Source organism: Palaemon carinicauda, chromosome 37 (assembly GCF_036898095.1).
Source record: "Palaemon carinicauda isolate YSFRI2023 chromosome 37, ASM3689809v2, whole genome shotgun sequence".
Classification (NCBI taxonomy): Eukaryota; Metazoa; Arthropoda; class Malacostraca; order Decapoda; family Palaemonidae; genus Palaemon; species Palaemon carinicauda.
Window position 1 is genome coordinate 67,059,827 of NC_090761.1, and position 23,774 is coordinate 67,083,600.

The 23,774-nt window shown below is 41.7% G+C and overlaps 1 long non-coding RNA gene and 3 other non-coding genes across 6 annotated transcripts in view; 2 read left to right on the plus strand and 2 right to left on the minus strand.

The window, feature by feature from the left end:
- Positions 1-12,124, minus strand: part of LOC137629751 (uncharacterized) — a 57,706-nt gene extending 45,582 nt beyond the window's left edge. For all 3 annotated transcript variants that reach the window (XR_011041601.1, XR_011041602.1, XR_011041603.1), the window contains exon 1: positions 11,994-12,124. This is a non-coding gene — a long non-coding RNA (uncharacterized lncRNA). The remainder of the gene's footprint in view (positions 1-11,993) is intronic.
- Positions 12,125-14,118: 1,994 nt separating this feature from the next.
- On the minus strand, positions 14,119-14,200 carry TRNAS-GCU (transfer RNA serine (anticodon GCU)). The gene has a single exon. It is a non-coding gene; the product is annotated as a tRNA-Ser (tRNA).
- Positions 14,201-19,841: 5,641 nt separating this feature from the next.
- On the plus strand, positions 19,842-19,923 carry TRNAS-GCU (transfer RNA serine (anticodon GCU)). The gene has a single exon. It is a non-coding gene; the product is annotated as a tRNA-Ser (tRNA).
- Positions 19,924-23,755: 3,832 nt separating this feature from the next.
- The window catches only part of TRNAS-GCU (transfer RNA serine (anticodon GCU)), an 82-nt gene continuing 63 nt past the window's right edge, over positions 23,756-23,774 (plus strand). Inside the window, exon 1 of the tRNA in view lies at positions 23,756-23,774. This exon is cut by the window's right edge and continues 63 nt beyond it. This is a non-coding gene — a tRNA (tRNA-Ser).

Genomic DNA, 23,774 nt, shown 5'->3' on the forward strand with positions numbered 1-23,774 from the left:
GTCCTTCCTGTGCTCACGAACAATGCTTGCACCCGAGGACGAATTGCAGCTGTTCTCTTAAGATAGAGCCTCAGACTCCTTACTGGGCACAGTAGGAGATGGTCTGGGTCATCTGTTACAGAACGGAGACTCGAAATCCAGAAGGAGTTGAACCGGGGGTCCGGCACTCCTGGATTCTGAGTCTTAGCTACAAACTCAGGGACGAAGCTGAACGTTACCTCCCCCCATCCCCTTGAATGGGCGATGTCATACGAGAGACCATGAAGTTCGCTGACTCGCTTGGCCGAGGCCAGAGCAAGCAGGAACACCGTCTTCCAAGTCAGGTGGCGATCAGAAGCCTGGTGTAATGGTTCGAAAGGAGGTCTCTTAAAAGACTTGAGGACTCGAACCACGTTCCATGGAGGAGGTCTCACTTCCGACGGGGGGCAGGTAAGTTCATAACTTCGTATGAGTAGAGAAAGTTCCAGCGAAGAGGAAAAGTCCATTCCTTTGAGCCTGAAGGCAAGACTTAAGGCTGAGCGATAGCCTTTTACTGCCGAGACTGAAAGGCGCATTTCTTCCTGCAAATACACGAGAAACTCCGCTATTGCTGGAATAGTGGCATCGAGTGGAGAGATACCCCTTCCACGACACCAACTACAGAAGACTCTCCACTTTGCCTGGTAGACCCCTGCGGATGACTTTCGCAGGTGTCGAGACATCCTTTCCGCAACTTGTTGCGAAAAGCCTCTCTCTGTGAGGAGACGCTGGATAGTCTCCAGGCGTGAAGTCGTAGCGATGCTACAGCTTTGTGGAAGATGTTGGCATGTGGTTGTCTGAGTAGCTCGTGTCAAGGAGGAAGTTCTCTCGGGAGTTCCGTCAAGAGTTGCAGAAGGTCCGGGAACCACTCAGTGATGCCATAGCAGAGCTATTAAGGTCATCGAAAGGTTGACCAATATTCTGGTCTTGTTGAGTACCCTTCTCATCAGACAGAACGGGGGAAAGGCGTAAACGTCGATGTGGTCCCACTGTTGCTGAAAGGCATCTTGCCAGAGTGCCTTGGGGTCCGGGACTGGGGAGCAGTACAGCGGGAGCTTGAAATTCAACGCTGTCGCGAACAGATCCACTGTTGGGGAACCCCACAAAGTCAGGACTTTGTTGGCTACTAGACGATCCAAAGACCACTCGGTACTCACTATCCGAGATGCCCTGCTCAGACTGTCGGCGAGCACATTCCCCTTGCCTGGAATGAAGCGAGCTGATAGTGGAATCAAGTGGACTTCGGTCCGTCTCAGTATCTTTACTGCAAGATGGGATAGCTGCTGTGAAACGGTACCTCCCTGCTTGTTGATGTAAGCCACTACCGTGGTGTTGTCGCTCATCACCACCACGGAGTGACCCGTCAGGTATTGTTGGAACTGCTGAAGTGCCAGATACATGGCCTTCATTTCTAACAGGTTTATGTGGAGGCACTTTTCTAATTCTGACCATAGGCCTGAGGTCCTGTGGTTCAGAACGAGGGCCCCCCACCCTTTTTTTTGAGGCGTCCAAAAACAGCATCAAATCCAGGGGGAGGACGAGAAGATCCACTCCCTTTTGTAGGTTTTCCTCTGTCAACCACCACTGAAGATCCGTCCATTCCGCAGGACCCATTAGGACCAAGATGTCCGGGGAATCGTGTCCTTGATTCCACCGGGACTTGAGTCGCCATTGCAGGGATCTCATCCGGAAGCGACCATTTGGAACTAGACGGGCCAGAGAAGAAAGGTGACCGAGGAGACGTAACCACGATTGGGCTGGGAGTTGTTCTCGTCTGAGGAAAGGAACTGCGACCCTCCTCAGCCTTGCTATCCTGTCGGCTGATGGGAAGGCTTTGTGGAGATTGGTGTCCAAGATCATGCCTAGACATACCAGTCGTTGAGTTAGAAGCAGGGAAGACTTCTCAAGATTTACCATGATCCCTAGATCTTGGCAAAGTCCCAGAAGCTTGTCTCGGTATCGAAGAAGGGTTGACTCCGAGTCTGCCAGGATCAGCCAGTCGTCCAGATAGCGGAGGAGACGGATGCCGATCCTGTGTGCCCACGAAGAAATCAGTGTGAACACCCTGGTGAATACCTGAGGTGCTGTGGAGAGACCAAAACACAGCACCTTGAACTGGTAGATCTTGTTGTCTAGGCTGAATCTTAAGTACTTCCTTGAAGACGGATGGACTGGGATCTGGAAGCATGCGTCCTTCAGGTCCAGTGTACACATGAAGTCTTGTGGTCTCACCGCAAGTCTGACCGTGTCCACCGTCTCCATGCTGAACGGGGTTTGTTTGACAAACCTGTTCAGGGCTGAGAGGTCGATGACTGGTCTCCAGCCTCCAGACGCCTTCTTTACAAGAATGAGTCGACTGAAGAACCCTGGAGAACCGTCGACGACCTCCTGGAGAGCGCCCTTCTTTAACATGGTCTGGACTTCTGCCCGCAGGGCTTGGCCCCTTGCCGATCCCATTGCTAAGGAGCTCAACGACACTGGATCCACTGTCAGGGGAGGTAGAGATGTTATGAACGGGACGCGATATCCCTGACTGATTACGGAAATCGTCCAGGAATCGGCCCCAAGTTGCTGCCACCTGTCTGCGCAACTTTGAAGGGATCCCCCCACTGGTGGGCATGCAGGGGGACTGCCAATCCTAGCGTTTGCGACCTCGGCCGCTCCCTCTAGGATTCTTTCCTCCCCTGTCTTTGACAGGAAAGGGCTTCGACACCGTTGCCTTCGCTGCCACAGCCGGTTTCGTTGTCTTGGACAGGCGAGGTTGTTGAGGTGCCGGAGGTTTATAGAGCTTCGATGTCAGAGCCCTATGAAGGAGGGAGCCCTGGCAGGTTCTTCCCTAGAAGGGAAGAATGTCTGAGCCTGCTGACCTCGACGGCTGGGACCTTCGCGTGGAACCTCTCTGCCACCACATCACAACGTTTCAGGATTGAGTTGGCCCACAAGTTCGACACTTGGTGGGCCAGAAACCCAATGGTGCGGGTGCCCGAGAGGAGGAAGGTCTCCAGGGCCTTCCTGGTGCTCTCCTTAGACAAATCTTCGGAATGCAACAGGATGCCAAGAGATCCAAGCCAGATGTCAAGCCACGAAGTAGCCTGCATGGCACACTTCGCGACCTTCTCCTGGCTTATGATCTCTGTCGCCGAGAAGGTCACTTGCCGGCTAGTCTCTCAAGATGGACTCCCTTGGTAAGCTCTTCCACAGAGTGGTGCAGGGGAAGAGCTGAACAAGCCTCCTCCGTGATCTCGAAGTACCTCTTCTGTTGGATGCGAGGAGGCGGGAGGAGTTTGTTGCCAGCTGTGGAATGGCTGGAGGAGGCGAGATCAGAGAGCTGGCCCTCGACCTTATCCCTGGCACTCTTCACCCCCTTGGGACCAGGGAAAAGTTGCACTGGCCTAAGCGGGTTTCTGAGTGCCAAAGACTCGGTCCAGGACCGTGTCCTTGCCCTCGCGAGGAGGAATCTCAGGATCGGGAATCCTGTTGAGATGCCTCATCAGGGTCAGGACTTTCCTGAAGGCATGCTCAGACTCTTGTGGCTCCCCTCCTGGAGAAATGGCAGCAAAGTCTCCCGTCCCCAAAGGCTCTTCTTGGGCGGACATGGGGGACGCGGGTCTTGTAGGTTCTGGACGGATCCTTGAGGATGACTTGGGGACTGTCTTGGAATCCTTGAGTTCCCTCCTGGGAGGAATACAGGACTCCAACAATGACGTCTGAGGGCTCTCTGCTCCAACCTGGGACGATTCTCCAGCGCGAGGTGGGGTTTCTCCCATTGGTGCGATTGGAGAACGCCACACCTGGAAAGACTCCCCTGAGGACGGAAAATGCTTGTCCATGGGAGAGGGAGAAAACGTCTGGGGGGGAGAGGGAGCCTTCCTCAAGGATGTCCGAGGAGCCAGCTTGACCCTTGGAGAAGTTACCATGGTTTCTTCTCCTCTCTTTCTCTTCAGTGGGGTCGGAGCCGCCATAGTTTTGAGACCCATCTCAACAAAGGCAGGTTTGACAGCCTGCACGACAGCTCTGATGAGGGATCCAAACCATGGCTGCTTACTAGACTCCCTCTGAAGGGAAGGGGATCGGGCGATCCTATGGAGTAGACACGACTGCTGGACCTGCCTGGAAGGAGAGGGAAGAAGAGGAAGGTTGGTTCTTGGACCCATCTGGTGATATCCCTCCCTCCTGCAAGCGCGCTGGTCTGCGGTTGCGGGGGGGGGGGTTAACGTGAGGATGACCTGGCTGCTCTCGTTCCTGTAGGCTCACGCGGTGGCTCGCGCGGTAGCTCGCGTTGTGCCTCCTGAGGAGAAACGCGCTGGCGTTCGCGCGATAGTACCCTACTAGGATCGCGCTCGGGCACGTGTGCGTGTGCGCGCGGGCGAGCGTTGCCGCACAGGAGAGCGATGGCGCGCAGGCGAGCGATGGCGCGCAGGCGAGCGATGGCGCGCAGGCGAGCGATGGCGCGCAGGCGAGCGATGGCGCGCAGGCGAGCGATGGCGCGCAGGCGAGCGATGGCGCGCAGTCGAGCGATGGCGCGCAGGCGAACGATGGCGCGCAGGCGAACGATGGCGTGTAGGCGAGCGTCTGCGCACAGGTGAGGGTGCGTGCGGGCACGTAGGAGATCTCAGAGATGGCGAGAGGGCGCACAGGCGCTCAGGAGATCGATGGCGTGCAATTGCGCGATCTGAAGAAGCAGGAAGTGCAGGCGGGAGTGCAAGCGTTTGCACGCGCGATGGAGATTGTTCGCGAGCGCGTGGGCGCGCAGGATCTCTGCGAGCTCTAGGTGAGCAGCCACGCGCAGGGGTGTTACCCGTAGCGCGTGGGCGTGCAGGAGGGCGCACAGCAGGATCTGGTGTCTGCGCGCGATGGCGCGTAGGCGATGACTGACGAGCTGGCGGGGTCCTATGGCGCGTAGGCGAACGCTGAAGAGAAGAAGAAACTCGGTTCTTCCTTCTTGCGCCCAGATCCAGAGATCGTGGGCGCGCAGGCGAACGCTGGCGAGCAGGAGATCGTGGGCGTGCGGGGAGCGCATCAAGATAAGGGGGCGCAGTTGTACGCTGGCGAACAGGAGAGCGCTGGCGAGCAGAAGAGCGGTGGCGCGCATGTGAGCGGTGGCGCGCATGTGAGCGGTGGCGCGCATGTGAGCGCTGGCGAGTAGTCTCAGCTGCAGAAGGTCTCTGGGGCGTTGTCTCCGAGGATGAAGTTCTGAGCAGAGAGGACTTCACCGCAGATGAGCGCTTGCGCCAATTGCGCGAACGAGCAGGAGAACGTTGGAGCGCAGGGGATACCTGGCGCTTAAGGGACTTGCTCACATTGTGAGAAAGCCCCTTTTGCCCCGAAGGGACCGGTGCCCGTAGGAAAACGGGATGCGTGGGTGCCCAAAGCGCGTCAGCAGCCAGGAACGGAGACGGTAGGTCCGAAGGTCTGGCACGCGAAGGAGAACGATCAGCAGAGAGGTCCAAGGATGCAACTGCAACGGTCGGTGCACAGCGAGGAGGATCCTCTGCGGGGGACTGTGACGGAGAAGACCCCAAGAGGCGCCTCCTAACTCCCTTGTGAGGAGAAGGAAGGCCTCTACGTCGAAGAGGAGGGCGAGCCTTCCGACGGATATGTCCTCTGGGGGCGGCAGGCAGATCATCGTCAGTCCTCCGAAGAGGAGTCTCTGTCAGTGAACTCCCCCAAAGGGGAGAATCACCAGCAGGAGAGACAGTAGGACTTAGCTCCTCCCTCAAAGGATGTTCGGAGGGAGGAACTAAGCCTTCAGCTGCATCGGGAACTAAGGCAGGGGTTTGACCTAACTCGTCGGAGGCCCCTGCAACAACAACGTCGACAATAGACAGAGGGTCAACTACTGCTACCCGCCGGCGACTGTTTGACAGCAGCCCCCAACTGGATTAAGTCAAACAGGGCTTCCCTGGAGGGCGAGCCCTGAAGCCCCAAGGAAGCCCAAAGCTGCAACAAATCATCATTAGCAACAGTGTTAAAAGATAAATCCTCCCCCGGGAGAGGAGGAGGAGCTGCCTCGCAATGGGAGGCAACTCCCTCTCCCGAACCCCGAGGTCGGTCAACTAAAGAACGGCCTACGCTACCACTCGATGGCCTCTCAGAAGAGACCGCTCGAGCGGGAGCTTCGGAGGAGGTTCGGGCTACAGAAGAAGAGTCCTTGGAATTTTCTTTCTTCAAGGAAACCCTTGAAGGAGAAAGATCCCTTTTGGACTTCTTCTTCCGGTGCCGGGAAAACCTCTCCCACTGGGAGGTAGACCACTCCCTACACTCACTACACACTTTGTCTCTATCACGCCGTTGGCCCCTACAGAACGGACATAAGGTGTGAGGGTCCGTTTCGACCGCCGACATATAAGTACCACAAGAGCGGTCAGGTAATCCGGGACACTTCCGCATAATGGTAGAGGACAACTTCCAAGCACACACTGCAAAGAAAAAGCAAAAAAGATTAAGGCTGTCAATAAGCGAGGGTGGGAGCAGACACGTCTGTTCATCACCCGAGCCAAAAGCAAAGTGAGCTACTAATGATACCCTAATTAAATAGCGCGATTTGTATTTCGGTTACGGAACAATTAAGGACTCTGGTTTGTACTATTAAGAAAAGTACTAATCATTTTTAAATCTAATATGAAACTAACCCTTAGAAGGGAGAAAGTCCCTATGAACTGAATCTTAGTTCATTCAACTTTCCAATGAATTGTCAGAGTAACTGGAGCTGCACAGCAGCGAACATATGGACTCCTGGCAACCACCGAATGGTCTACACATGTCACATGCATCAAGTTAAAACCTGTACCAAGATTAAATGGCACACGGTCATAGGAGAACGTACAGTATACCCTCGTATGGAATATGTTATCCAAATGTATGCGGAGGTATATAAAAAATGGGTTTGAATACATTTTATCCATCTTCCCTCTTATCTGGGAGTAGGACTATAGGGAAGATGCCTCTAACAAATCTTGTCTGAAATCACAAATCTTTTAAAGTAAAACTTATGGGGAAATTCACATTACAAGACTGAGCAAATGTAAAAGGTGTGTCAACAACCCTACCGAGTACCCAGATACCTCGCCAGAGTTGACTGTGCCATTGCTCCTTACCACTATGGGACAACTCTGTGCACTTAATCAAAAAGGAAGGTTTCTGGTAAGTCACACATATGCAACTCCTATCAAACGGTCTTTCAGGGCTTCTTTGATGATGTCTTCTACACGTTCTTCTCCAGAAGATAGCAGTAAAGACTCTGATAAAGATGATGTAAAGGAAAAGGAATTGCTTAAAGTTAGCCTCCTACAGGGTCGTATAGGCCGATGACGACACTCACGGGGAAAGAGACGACAGGAACTTTAAAAATTGACAGTACAACCAGGTTGATACAACCATATTGCCTTTCTGGGATTGGCAAGACTGAATATACAGCACACTTCCCCCTCACACTTGAGGTCAGCAAAGCCTTCTGTGACATTGAACATCCATGTGTAGGGATTGTTGCCAACTTACTTAGGATTACGTTATCATCATCACAGGGCCACACAAGCAAGGAAATAAAAAGCAAACAGGAATGCTCTTTAACATGAAAAAGAATATGGATATTTGCAGGTTTTGTCACACAACTAGAGTTATCCATAAAAAACAGCAAAGCCTTTCTTCCTTTAAATATTCCTTACATACAATGATCTGCCAACATAATCTCCTAAAAGAATAAAACGCCCAGAAGAGGTCACCGTAACTGCGTCTGTACTACCCAACAGCTGAAAGCAAAGATGGAGATCTGTAGCTAGTCGGATGGGCAGAGATTAAACTCCACCCTTCCTGCATTTGTGTAGGAACTGTTAAGTTATTCCGTTATGAAACTTACCTGCATCTGACGTCTGTTCCAGTCTATGACAGTGGCTGTTATAGGCCGGACCACACGTCAGATGCACCAATAAGGGAGAGCAGAAAAGTAGAAAGCCAGTCATCCTATCTTGTACTCTAGGCTTATGTGAGAACTTCTATCTAGGATGAGATGCATCTTGCCTCATGAGGGAGCCAGGCTGGCTGTAAAACCTGTCTAATAACTACCACAGACCATGGGCAAAGGTAGTCAAGGACTTGTGGGTATGCATACTCCTCTAGGAAGTGAAAGGTAAAGGTTGTCTGGCATTTCCAGACTTCTGCCTTCGTACCTGACCCAATGACAGGTTCTTCCCTCTGTGGGCACTTGCACGTAATGGACCTTCATGCCCCTTGTTGACTGAAGTGTAGGTACACCTGATGGTTTCCCAAAGCAAGAACACCACACAGTTTTTGGATATTTTTCTCTTGGACCTCCAAGTACTAACAAAAAGTGCTTACACACAAAGACAGAGCCACACATTCACCTCCCCCCAATTCGTTGCACTCATTACAAGAACCTTCACAAAACAGAGCCAAGCTCTGGTGCATTCAGAGCAGTAGAATCAAATCCATGTGCTCTCATCCATCATACTGGTCAAGAACTGGGCAAGCTACTCGGTACATCTGTCCCCCTGCAAATACAAGTGGTCCGTCCCAAGAATGGAACTAGCAAAATAATTGGGGCACGACACCCGATCAGGCTGGTAGTCACCATCAACCAAAACGAAGACAGAAGAGGTACCTTGTACGGTACCCTTCCCTCTGTTGATTCAGGATGGGAAAGAAGCCACAACTCCCCGCTCATGAGCCATACCAACTGCAATGTTCACTCATTCCCAAACATTTATGAATATTCTCCTTCACTTCCACAATAACAAAGGCAAAAACATTACATAGCCTTTGGATAGAAAAAGACAGTACATCTGTCCTCATTGCAGGAAGATAAAAGCGAAGAGTCTTTGACAAAAAAGTGGGTAGTACTCACCCACACTCACCACTTGTCGTTAACTACATCTTTAATAATTTCAAAGGGCAACAAGCCTTCAAAAATTAGTTGTTGGATGCACCCGTCTACAGAAACATCCCTCTCTAGCTAAAGTAGAGTTGAGATTACCCTATTATAACAAAGTGACTTATGGACTGCAAGACCTTTTATTTAAGGATGACATAACTATGCCGTTGATACTCATGAAATAGTTGGTAACCCATGCATTGTTAAGGAGACTTATGAATCTCATTTTGGTTAAAATAAATACAACCAGGTAAGGCCTCTCACAGATATATGGGGGTTTATGGGTACTTAATGGTGTTTCTCAGCTAATTCTATCATGCCTAATAAGGACCTATTGACTCCTACAGCATGATAATGTTCCCCGAGTACCTAAATTCAAAAGAATTTGGTTAATGTCTAGGAGAGGGCCGCAGGAAGATATCAGTGATATTAAATTTATTTTTACTAGAATGTGTAGGAATGCATGTAAATAGTGGTATACGAGTGAGATAATTTAGTGAAATTCAATAAGTAGAAATATCGACAATCAAACTAACGCTACTCTTGTCTTCCTCCCAGATTTTTTTAAGTCTGTTGTTATTGTTGACTGTGTCTTGTTTTTAGCTCAAATGAGCCCTGTAACTACTATAACCCGCAGAAAAACTAGTCCACTATGACGTCTTCACGTTTGGCCAATCAGAGCGCGACATTTGGCCAATCACAGTGCGACAATACATTATCTTACCCAGCCATTTCATTTCGTTCTTAGACATGGAGGCCGTAGCAAGCACGTCATCTGATATAGCACAAGAAGTTGAAATTCCAGTTTCTTGTGCTGACTGTTTCTTAAGTTACGGTGAATTTGTTTTAGCCTATTCGGGGAATATCGAAAAACTAGTGGATTTGAGCCAGAGAAACAATTTAATTTTACAAAATAAAAATTGTCCACATTGTCACGAAGTGTGTAGGGTTGATTATAAGAAACATAGTTTTAGGTGTGATAAATCTTACATTACGAAAGGACGTAGACGTAAGCGTTGTTCTTATAAAGTGTCTTTGTTTGTGGGTACCTGGTTTTCAAAAGGAAAACTGGACATTGAAACTAATTTAAAATTTATAGTTTTGTGGGTTCAAAATTGGTTTTGCTATGAAGTGGCCATTTCTGAATTAAAATGAAATAAAGGTACTGTATGCGATTGGTCGTCATTTTGCAGGGAAGTTGTAATTAATTGGGTATTTCGGCGCAGCAAGAAAATTGGCAGCAACAATTGTACAGTGGAAATTGAAGAGTCAAAATTCAGCAAACGGAAATATAACGTTGGCCGAGTAATAGACGGCCAGTGGGTATTTGGTGGTATTTGCCGCGAATCACGAGTTTTTTCTGGTCCCCGTGGAAACCCGGGATCATGACACCCTGCTCTCGCTAATTAAGGAGAGGATCGAGCCAGACACAACCATAATTTCTGACTGTTGGCAAGCATATAACTGTCTGGCAGAGGAAGGTTTTAAGCATTTGACTGTTAACCACAGCCTTCACTTTGTTGATCCCCAGACACAGGCTCATACCAATACTGTGGACAGGAAGTGGCGGGACGTGAAGAATTTAGTGCCGAAATTTGGTAGGAGAAAAAAACACTTCGTCGGGTACCTGGCCACTTCCTACTTTAAGTTGCATGTCAGGGAACCTTCATAATGGCTTCACGTTTTCCTCAAGGCAGCAGCACATCTTTATGAACCAATAGTTTAAGGTAAGCTTCATTAATTTATAGAGTATATTATAATGGTGATAGTATAACAATGTATACAGCAGTACCATCACTTTGGATTTGGTTAGATGGATGTGTTAGGTAGTGGCCTTAAGGGGAGGGTCGCAGGGGGCGGAGCCCCCCCGGTAGGCCTAGGTAGGGGTACAGGGCCCCTAGGTTTGGTAGTGCCCTGAAACACCCCCCCCCCCCAGTAGGCCTAGGTAAGGGTACAGGGCCCCTAGGTTAGGTTAGGTGGTTGCATTAGGTTTGGTAGTGCCCCAAAAATCACTTTTCTCCTCCTCCCCCCACCCAAAAACCCCGCTTCACACTGGGGTCCCCCATAATTGTAGTAGTTGGTTTATCTTACATTTTGTGTGTAACAGTTAAGTCTTAGTTTCTTTTTTATTAATTTCCTCATGTTTCTATGCGATGTGCAACAATAATCTGGTCTTTTTTGCCGTTTTTCGTCGTTAATACATGAAAAACGGGTGCAGCCTTCTCCTAGACATTTACCAAGAATTTTACTGTACATTAAACCAGCCAATGTTATCACCAACAAAATCCTTTCCAATAAAACCCTTTACAATGTACGTTGCTATCACCAGACAGAGAATCATAGTGAAAACTTTGAAACCCTCTAACCCTGATACCGACACTCGAAAATATTAAACATCTTTCAGGAGAGGTCTGAGTTAATACCTGGTAACCCAAGCATTTCTTTCATACATCAAAGTATAATTTCCTCTTCAAATTCCCAGAGGAAAACCATTATTTTTGCCTTTCTTCTCAGTAGGATATCTAACATTATCTAAAAGCACAGGGAAGTCAGAAGCTTGATCACCACGATACATCTGAAACTTATGATTCTGAATAAGTGAAAGGTAAAAAGCATTAGCTAAATTCAGTATAATTGTAGTCTTTTACTAATAAACATTTCAAGATACATACTAGGTCACGTTAGAGGGTCAAATAGGGTGAGGCCCCTCAGGTCAGATTGGGAGGGTCAAGAGGAGTGAAGCTCTCTAGTCAGTTTAGAAGTGGGACCCTGATTCAGGTTAGGTTAGGGTGCAAGTTTCAATTAATTGGGTTTCAATTTTGATCTGGAATGGGGAATACACTAAATTATTTTTCTACCTTGAATTTTTTTTTTTTTTTAATAGAATCCATAGTAAGAACTCCAAAGTGCACAGAAGTCTCCTTCCAAGGATGGCATTATGGAAAGAACAGTAAAGAATCAAGGCTTTAGGCTGGCGAAAAACATGTCGGCCTACAGTAGTATGATACTATACTTACATTTTTTCCCAAATACATGAACCAAATACAATGTTCTTAGAAAACAGTTGTTTTCTAAGTTTTAAACTTACCGAGAAAATAACAGAATCGAGTCGGTAACAGATCTATCTCACGTTGTTTCTGGACGTATAAAGTCGTGTTAACTTCTTTAATGATCTCTTGACGTGGAAGTTGGAACCCGTAAGTCGTAACTTGCAAGATGGGTTAGTCTAAAAATCCCCAAAACTCATGATAAAAAATTCCCAAAACAACCCAAAAATCCCCATTTCACAAATATATTTTCTTTTGATCACGTAGGCTTTACTAATATAGAAATTATTCACTATACTTCACATAAGCGCAAGAAAACTAATTGCAATAATATAAAGGTTTACTAATCTTTGTTTCTTCATCATAGAAATTTATACAGGATACCCCCATGTAACACACAAAATCCTCAAATCTAGGGATAAATCCCCATATCTGACAACACTGGTTGGAACTGTGTACTTGTGCGAGTGATCACGTGATTGTCATTTGTTTTTCCATGGAGTTATAAACAATACCTCAATGGTTTATTCTCTTCGGTTAGAATTATTAAATTTGTTTAATTTTAACCATTCACTCAAACGACAAAATCATAAACAAATTTTCTTAAATAAAGAAAAGGTTTAAAATGTCCAAACTGAGGAATGCTGGATAAAATACGCTATATTTATTGCCTAAAGTAAAGAACGCAACGAGAGAAATCGCGTAATATAATCATGGCAATACAGCGTGATTAATAGGACTAACATTTGTATGTGATGAGACTAGAGAATTTTCGAAAATTGATATTTGAAGGTAAAACGCCCAAATTAATGTTTTATCAGAGAATTTGAAAGTTGAGTTAACTACCCAACTGCAAGTTAGCATTGTAGATAAAAGATTATATATATATATATATATATATATATATATATATATATATATATATATATATATATATATATATATATATATATATATATATATATATATATATAGAGAGAGAGAGAGAGAGAGAGAGGAGAGAGAGAGAGAGAGATATATATATATATATATATATATATATATATATATATATATATATATATATATATATATATATATATATATATGTATGTATATATATCTTCTTTGTCTGCATCTTTTCCCACTTGTATGTGGGATCGATGTTGACAATGATGATATTAAGGTGATCGGGGAGAGCAATTGCAGAAACCAGTGAAAGATTCTAAGAGTGTTTGCAAAGAGTATACATCAGGTTTGAACAGTCATGAAAATAAATGGAAACCAGAAGGATGAAGTAATAAATGTTAACATGAATGGTAGAAGAATGGAGGCAGATGATATGCATTCAAATTTAGGAGTAGGCCTAAAGATAGTGGATGGTGTTAGAATGAGAGAGAAGGTTAGTCACAATACAGGTAAAGCAAGATTAGAATATATGAAAGAGATGCTGAGGTCTCCTTTATCAGACTTGTGACGAACCGAGAGAAGGTTGTGAACTCAAAGGCTGTATGAAAGCAACTGAGTTAATTTATTATAGAATACTCTCCTTTATATACAAAACCTCAAGCAACAGGAAATTACATGTTCGAGAAACAGACAATGTTACATAGGAGAAACGCAGACATGTTTATTCTGGTTCTTTTTAGTGTGAGGGAAGAGCGAAGATACAAGCATAATATAGACAAAATGAATTATGTACGATCGTGCGACACACGGTTGGTACAGACTTAAGATTATGTGGAAACAACACAGGCGATCGGTGAACAGTAATCATGATTAGGTATAGCAAACTATTTATAGATTATGATTATGTAAATCCTACTATTTGTGAACGTTTCGACAGAATTTTTGATACATAGAATTGGGAAAATAAGGTTACCATATATGGAAAAAATGGATTGGAGCTTTTAATATGATTTGGTCACGTGGAATGAATGGAGTATATTAGATTGTTGAAAAGAATGTGTATATTTTAAAGCATCAAGTTCGATAGAATCATAATAGATGGTTGAATTGGGCATTGAAAGCACAAAGGCAAATACCAGAAAGGACAAGGTCAGCGGTCAGTGTGTATATGGGGCTTGATATGTTGCTGATGGGTCTTTAGTGTAGGGCTATGAAGAGGCTGATATGTTGTATTTTTCCTCTGTATCCGAGCAGTAAGAATAAAAAAAGCTACACATTCGACGAGGATGGGATTCGAACCCACGCAGGGAGACCCTATTGGATTAGCAGTCCAACGCCTTAACCACTCGGCCACCTCGTCATGTGGGAGCACAAATTACATTTTAAGAGGTGGCTGGAAAAGTCCAAAAGCTACATTGAATTGTTCGCACTTGAGAGAACACTTAGTTTTTCTTAGTTTCATGAAAGAAATTAGCAATGCCCAAATGTTCAAACGTACATGTGAAGGCCTACAGCATTTTAAATAAACGCATGTTAGTTGCTTTTCGTTTTAAAAAAGGGTAAACAACCTCTCTCTCTCTCTCTCTCCCTCTCTCTCTCTCTCTCTCTCTCTCTCTCTCTCTCTCTCTCTCTCTCTCTCTCTCTCTCTCTCAAACAAGCAAAATGGCTGTAGCTGTAATTATTATTATTATTACTAGCCAAGCTACAACCCTAGTTGGAAAAGCAAGATGCTATAAGCCCAAGGGCTCCAATAAGGAAAAATAGCCCAGTGAGGAAAAGAAATAAGGAAATAAATAAATGATGAGAATAAATGAACAATAAATCATTCTAAAACTAGTAACAACCTCAAAACAGATATGTCCTATATAAACTATTAACAACGTCAAAAACAGATATGTCATCTATAAACTATAAAAAGACTCATGTCAGCCTGGTCAACATAAAAACATTTGCTCCAACTTTGAACTTTTGAAGTTCTACTGATTCAACTACCCGATTAGGAAGATCATTCCACAACTTGGTCACAGCTGGAATACTGTAAAACTTCTAAAATACTGTGTAGTATTGAGCCTCATGATGGAGAATGCCTGACTATTAGAGTTTACTGCCTGCCTAGTATTACGAACAGGATAGAATTGTCCAGGGAGATCTGAATGTAAAGGATGGTCAGAGTTATGAAAAATCTTATGCAACATGCATAATGAACTAATTGAACGACGATGCCAAAGATTAATATCTAAATCAGGAATAAGAAATTTAATAGACCGGAAGTTTCTGTCCAACAAATTAAGATGAGAATCAGCAGCTGAACACCAGACAGTAGAACAATACTCAAAACAAGGTAGAATGAAAGAATTAAAACATTTCTTCAGAATAGATTGATCACCGAATATCTTGTAAGACTTTCTCAACAAGCCATTTTTTTTGTGCAATTGAAGAAGACACAGACCTAATGTGTTTCTCAAAAGTAAATTTGCTGTCGAGAATCACACCTAAAATTTTAAGTCATACGAATTTAAAGAAACATTATCAATACTGAGATCCGGATGTTGAGGAGCCACCGTCCTTGACCTACTTACAATTATACTTTGAGTTTTATTAGAATTTCAACTTCATACCCCATAATATGCACCATGCACTAATTTTAGCTAAATCTCTATTAAGGGATTCACCAACCCCAGATCTACATTCAAGAGATGGAATTGATGCAAAGAGAGTAGCATCATCTGCATATGCAACAAGCCTGTTTTCTCGGCCAAACCACATGTCATGTGTATATAGTATGAAAAGTAATGGGCCAAGAACACTACCCTGTGGAACACCGGATATCACGTTCCTATACTCACTATTTGTGAATGAGGTGAATTATGTTAAACAAATAGTAATGTATAACACAGGAATTTCAGACCACAATGTCATAGAATTAATAGTCCATTCCAAAGCAAGTAAACGCAGAGAAAAACAAAGTACAAAACGATGGGAAGGGTATGGAAAATATAATTTCTATGGTAAGAATATAAAATGGTCAGAAATAAATGAAGAATTGAACAAAGATTGGAAAAATGTATTAGTAAGTGATAATATGCAGGTAAATACGGGTATATTATACAAAATACTGGAGAAAATTGTTGAAAAATATGTACCGAAATATAAAATAAACATCAGACATGTATACCAAGAGACAGAAGGATCTTACTTCAGAAAATTAGAAAGTGGAAGGAAAATCTTGCAAAAGAAAAAAATGTATGGAAAATGATGGGAATAAAAAGTAAGATAGAAAATGCAGAAAAAAAGATTATACGATCGAAAAAAAAATGAAAAAAGGGACTTAGAAGAAAGGACACTTCAAAATATCAAGAAAAACCCCAAAGTACTTTACTCCTATGCAAAAAAAGATGAATAAAGGGACATTAGAAATAGGCCCTCTAAGAATTGAAGGACGGTTAACGAATAAAAAAAAAAGGAAATATGCAACGTAGCAGAAAAATATAAGAGTGAATTCACGCCAAGAATTGCGAATGAGAATAATGAAACAGAAATGAGAGAAGAAAATAGTGAATATCTAACGGATATAGATATTAATGAAGCAGATATTGTGCAGGCTATAAGCGAAATTAAAAATGGATCAGCGGCCGGGCCAGATGGAGTGCCAGCAATTTTGTTAAAAAAAACTGCACACACTATCGCGAAGCCGCTTGCAATACTGGTAAAACAAAGTGTAGATATGAGCGAGATATATGTTAAACATAAATTAGCATATATAACCCCTATTTTCAAAAGTGGATCAAGACTAGAGGCAAGCAATTATAGATCAGTTAGTCTAACATCACATATTATGAAAGTGTATGAAAGGGTAATAAAAAAGAAAATAATGAATCATTTGGTTAAAAATAATTTGTTTAATGTATGTCAACACGGTTTTGTGCCCTGAAAAAGTACACAAACCCAACTGATAGCACACTATAAAAACATATATGAAAATATGATAAATGAAAAAGACACAGATGTGGTATATCTAGATTTTGCAAAAGCCTTTGACAAGGTAGACCATAATATATAAGAGAAAAAAATGAGAGAGCATAATATTAAGGGAAAGATAGGAAAGGGGATAAAAGAATTTCTACAAAACAGAAAACAGATAGTGGTTGCAAGTGAGGAGAAATCAGATGAAGCTCAGGTAATATCTGGCGTGCCACAGGGTACGGTATTAGCTACACTGCTGTTTGTTATTATGATCTCAGACATAGACTGTAATGTTAAAGACTCTGTAGTGAGAAGTTTCGCCGATGACACAAGAATAAGTAGAGAAATTACTTGTGATGAATATAGGAACTCATTACAAAGAGATCTAAACAAAATATATGAATGGGCGGAGATAAATAGGATGGTATTTAACTCTGATAAGTTCGAATCAATAAATTATGGAAACAGAGAAAGAATTATATATACATACAGGGGACCTAATAACGAGACAATCACAAACAAGGAAACAATTAAAGACCTTGGTGTAATGTTAAACAGGAATATGTTATGCAACGACCAAATAGCAACACTGTTGGCTAAATGTAAGGCAAAAATGGGAATGCTATTCAGACACTTTAAAACAGGAAAAGCTGAATACATGATTATGCTGTACAAAACTTATGTACGTAGTACACTCAAGTACTGCAATGTGATTCGGTACTAACACTACCAAAAGGATATTGCACAAATAGAGAGAGTACAAAGGTCCTTTACTGCTAGAATAGAAGTTAAGGACCTTGACTACTGGGAAAGACTGCAATTTTTAAAATTATACAGTCAAGAAAGGAGAAGAGAACGCTACATGATAATACAAGCATGGAAACAAATCGAGGGAATTACTGAAAATATCATGGAGCTAAAAATATCAGAAAGAGCAAGCCGAGGTAGATTAATAGTGCCCAAAACTATACCAGGAAAATTAAGGAAGGCGCACAGGACATTAATCCACTACGCACCAGCATCGATAATGCAGCGACTATTTAATACGCTGCCAGCTCATCTAAGAAACTTATCAGGAATGAGAGTAGATGTGTTTAAGAATAAGCTCGATAAACACCTAAGATGCATCTCAGACAATCCAAGACTGGAAGATGCAAAATACACCAGAAGATACATAAGCAACTCTCTGGTGGATATACGAGGTGCCTCACACTGAGGGACCTGGAGAACCCAAACATAGAATAAGGCAATGAGGCAATGGTGCCCATCAGCAACAACTCTTTGAGATATATTACTTAAAAAAATCAATGATAATGCCAAGAAACGACCCACCCACTCCCAACTGTTTGAGTTTAAAAACAAAGGCCTCATGATTAACACGGTCAAAGGCAGCACTAAAATCAAGGCCAATCATACGAACTTCCTGACCACAATCAAGGGATTTCTGTACAACATTGGCGATTGTAAGAAGGGCATCACATGCTCCAAGGCCTTTACGAAAACCAAATTGCCGGTAGACGTTCAAAAACTTTAGATAATCAAAGGGGATTTACGGAAATTAGGCGGTAATCAGTGGGACTTGAGCTACCACAAACACATTTACATAGAGGAGTAACATTACCAATCCTCCAACAAATGCTAAAAGCTCCTCTTCTTGCCAACTTGCGCAAAATAACAGATGACTTTGGAGCTAAGAAATCTGCTGTCTTTATAAAAACAAAGGAAAAATGCCATTTGGGTCCACACCTCCATAAGCATCAAGGTCCATCAACAGAGCTTTAATCTCACGAGATCGAAAAGCTAAACTAGTTAGTTTAGCCTCAGGAAAACAGGAATGAGGAAGTTCAAGTTTTTCATTACTCTGTTTACTGTTAAAAACATCAGCCAACAGGGTTGCCTTTCCCTTTGGACAGTGAGTGACTAAGCCATCTGATTTAAGTAAAGGAGGAACTGTTACATCTACACCAGAGAGTGAAGATTTAAGGGTAGACCACCATATATGTTCCTGAGTTGTACCAGAAAGGGTTTCTTTTATGGTTAAATTGTACTCATTTTCAGTTGAGGCATGAACTCTCTGAGCAAAAGCTCGAAGCTGAGTATAGTTGTTCCAGGTCAAATCTGATCTGTTACTCAAATTTTGACAATGGTTCTCTCTCTCTCTCTCTCTCTCTCTCTCTCTCTCTCTCTCTCTCTCTCTCTCTCTCTCTCTCTCTCTCTCTCTCTCTCTCTCTCTCTCTCCAATATAAATATGGGTAATCTCAGCCAAGAAACTCAGCGTAAATTCTTATTTGGAAAAAAATCTTCATGTTTAAGAATATATGGAATAATTATTATTATTATTATTATTATTATTATTATTATTATTATTATTATTATTATTATTATTATTATTATTCCAAGCTAAGCTACAACCATAGTTGGAAAAGCAGGATGCTTATATAAGCTTAAGGGAAAATAGCCCAGTGAGGAAAGAAACAAGGAAATAAATAAACTACAAGAGAAGTTATGAACAATCAAAATAAAATAATCCAAGAACAGTAACATTAAATTATATCTTTCGTATATAAATTATAAAATCTTCAAAAAACAACAGGAAGAGAAACAAGAAAGAATAGTATGTCCAAGTGTACCCTCAAGCAAGAGAACTCTAACCCAAGACAGTGGAAGACTAAGGTACAGAGGCTATGGCACTAACCAAGACTAGTGAACAATGGTTTGATTTTGGAAGGTCCGTCTTCTAGAAGAGCTTCTTACTATAGCTAAAAAGTCTCTTCTACCCTTACCGAGAGGAAAGTAGCCACTGAACAATTACAATGCAGTAGTTAACATCTTGAGCAAAGAAGAGCTGTTTGGTAATCTCAGTGTTGTCAGGTGTATGAGGACAGATGAAAATGTGAAAAAAAAATATAGGCCATACTAAGCGTTGTGTGAATAGGCAAAGAAAAAATGAGCCGTAACCAGAAGTAGTATCCCAACGCTTAGCTGCTGCTCTGTCCAACTTACTATTATGTTATCAAAAGGACACTTACATTTCACATGACGAGGTGGCCGAGTGGTTAAGGCGTTGGACTGCTAATCCAATAGGGTCTCCCTGCGTGGGTTCGAATCCCATCTTCGTCGAAAGTGTACAGTTTTCTCGAACAACATATGCAATAATTGAGTAAATAGTTACTCAAATATGCAAGTGAACTTTGCACATACTTGAGTGACCCACCCTTATGGAGGTAGCAATACCCGTTGGCATTTTGGGGGAAATATTAGACTCTCTAAATCAAAGGTTGCCATTGTAAGACACAGATGATATTGTCATGTTTACTTATGTTCCAATTTTCTTTTTGAGCTGATGATAAACATCAGCAGTCTATTGCAAGGAAGTTTCTATTTCTCTTCAGTTTGGCTTATGCATTCTAGTAATGATAAGTGAGCTTATGTTTTCATATCCTGCAGTACTGTGGTGAGTGACCCAAAAAATACATCCAGCATAAAAACTTTAAGAATGGCAATGAAGATTTTCTTTGGTAATATCAACAAGGAAACCTGTAACACTACTTTTACTTATCAATTGTAACACAGTAACAGATAAAAGATATCCACCCTTTTCAAATAAACTTAATGTAGCATGCGACAACTGGCAAAATCTAACCGAGGCCCTTTGCGTCAATAGGCGTAGGAGATGATTACGATGATGATGAAGACGATTGTAGCAAACCCTTTAAGAACAATAATACATAAAAAAAAAAAAATACTTATTAAAAAAATAAGAATTCTACAGATAATACCAACGGATGTATTTATCAACATTCTTGCAATTATTCTTCAAATTTTGAGTCAGGAAGTCAATAATTATAAAACCCTGTTTGTTTTTTGTGATATGCTAGAAATGACTCCTTATTTCCAATGGTAAAGACTTGAGATGGTGCCGGATGACCCTCAGAGGCTATAAGTATGCCCCATAACACGTTTTTCATGAGTCAGCGTAAAGATATGAAATGAATGAAAAGGAAATAGAAAAGCGAGAAGAATTGGAGAAACCTTTCATCCCTTGCCATTAAATGAAATGAACAAGTAGGACATAATTGGAAATAATGAAACAAAGGATATACGCATAATGTGGAATAAGGAAAAAGAATAAAGGTATAAGGAGTAAACTTAGCTGAAATGCACAGTAAAATGGGTCAAACTTGTAAATCTCATGAAAATAGAACTGAACAGCTGAAAAAGGGTACAGATTACTCAAGATAATAGTCCTACCTTTGCTCATGTTAGAGAAAATAATCTTGCAATATACTGAACAGTTCCTAAGAAAATTGCTTATTCTAAAAGTTTTATAAAATTGTGGCTACAGAATGTGCAGACTTGATGTATGTATCTCGAAATAAATCTGTAAACTGCCCTGACCTCACTGACTGCTACTATGAGAAAGCTTTTGATTCTGTCAAAACTTCAATAGTAATGAAAGCCTTTCAAAGACAAGTACTTGAAGTACTAAGAAATAATCTCTCTCATTAGTCTAAGTAAGAAAACAGATACACGTTTTCTCTGGTTCTCTGTGGACTGTGTATCCTCGTTATAAATAGATCTATTTGGTATCAGTCGGTTTGAAAACGACTCTGATGTAGAACAAAATTGGTCACAATTTGCTTTGACATTTTTCTTTATTTTCATAAATATTTTTATTCACTATCTTTAATATATATATATATATATATATATATATATATATATATATATATATATATATATATATATATATATATATACATATATATATAAATTACATATATATATATATATATATATATATATATATATATATATATATAAATTACATATATATATATATATATATATATATATATATATATAAATATATATATATATATATATATATATATATATATATATATATATATATATATATATATATATATATGTATATTCTTTCCTATTAAGGGACCAGTTGCCTGATGCACCCTCTCCAATGCCTTCTATCATAGGCATCCTCTTCCACCAAACCTCTTCTCTCCATATCATCCTTCATCTTTTAATTCTCAGCCTCCCTCTGGATCTTCTCCCCTTACCAGGTTCCTCCCAAGCCCTCCTCACTCACTCCCCACAATCTATCCTCAACATGTGCCCACACCATCTCAGCCGTGACAATCATATCTATGTGATCTTTACTACGCCTGCCATTATTCTTATTTCATAATTTTCCTATCTTTCAAGCAGTGATATTCCCATAATACACCTCAGCATTCTCATCTCTGTTCTCTCAGGCTTCGTTTCCTTTTTTCGTCATAAAGCCCAAGTTCCTGATCCATACATTAACACTGGTCTTATTACTAGATCTTGACTTTTAACTTGATTGACATTTTCTCATTACGTACCACTTCTGGTACCTCCCACCACTTCTCCCATGGTGCTTATATTCTATATATATATATATATATATATATATATATATATATATATATATATATATATATATATATATGCGTGTATATATATATATATATATATATATATATATATATATATATATATATATATATATATATATATACATACATACATACACACACACACACATATATATATATATATATATATATATATATATATATATATATATATATATATATATACATACATACATACATACATACACACACACACACACACACACACATATATATATATATATATATATATATATATATATATGTATATATATACATACATACACACACATATATGTGTATATATATATATATATATATATATATATATATATATATATATATATATATATATAAAATCTTAAATATGTCACGAAACTATATCTATTATCTTAATCGCCAAAGATAATGGAAGGATGTAAGGAATTGCAAATGATAGTTTTATGAAAAAAAGGAATACATTTAAATTCTTTTTTTTTTTTGACACCTGACTTCCCCTTATCTATTGATGAATGAAAAATAATCCCATGTTATTATATGTATTAGCATGAAACGATTAGATAATATTATTACTAGCTAAGCTACAACCCTGGTTGGAAAACCAGGATGCTATAAGCCCTTATAAGGGTTACAAAAGCAGGATGCTATAAGCCTTTACGGTTGGAAAAGCAGGATGCTATAAGCCTTTACGGTTGGAAAAGCAGGATGCTATAAGCCCTTAGGGTTAGGAAAACAGGATGTTATAAGCCTTTAGGGTTGGAAAAGCAGGATGCTATAAGCCCTTAGGGTTGGGAAAACAGGATGTTATAAGCCTTTAGGGTTGGAAAAGCAGGATGCTATAAGCCCAGAGGGTTAGAAAAACAGAATCCTATAAGCCTTTAGGGTTGGAAAAGCAGGATGCAATAAGCCCTTAGGGTTAGGAAAACAGGATGTTATAAGCCTTTAGGGTTGGAAAAGCAGGATGCTATAAGCCCTTAGGGTTGGGAAAACATGATGTGACAAGCCCTTAGGGTTGGAAAAACAGGATACTAAAACACTTTAGAGTTGGAAAAGCAGAATCCTATAAGCCCTTAGGGTTGGGAAAGCAGGATTCTATAAGGCCTTACGGTTGGAAAAGCAAAATGCTATCAGGCCTTGGGGTTGGAAAAGCAGGATGCTATAAGCCCTTACGGTTGGCAAAGCAGGATGCTATAAACCCTTAAGGTCGGAAAAGCAGGATGCAATAAGCCCTTAAGGTTGGAAGAGCAGGATGCTACAAGCCCTTAGGGTTGGAACGGCAGGATCTTATAAGCCCAAGGGCTCCAATTGGATAAATAGCCCACGGATGAAAGGAAATAAGGAATCTGATAGAACAGCATTCCTGAGTATAACCTCAAGTAAGAGTAAGCACTATATCCCAAGACAGTTCGGCCTGTCCCAATTGTTGTTTTTTTCTTCTTTACATTTTCTCTAAAAATGGACTAAATCAATACAGGAATACAATTTTTACATATGACGAGGTGGCCGAGTGGT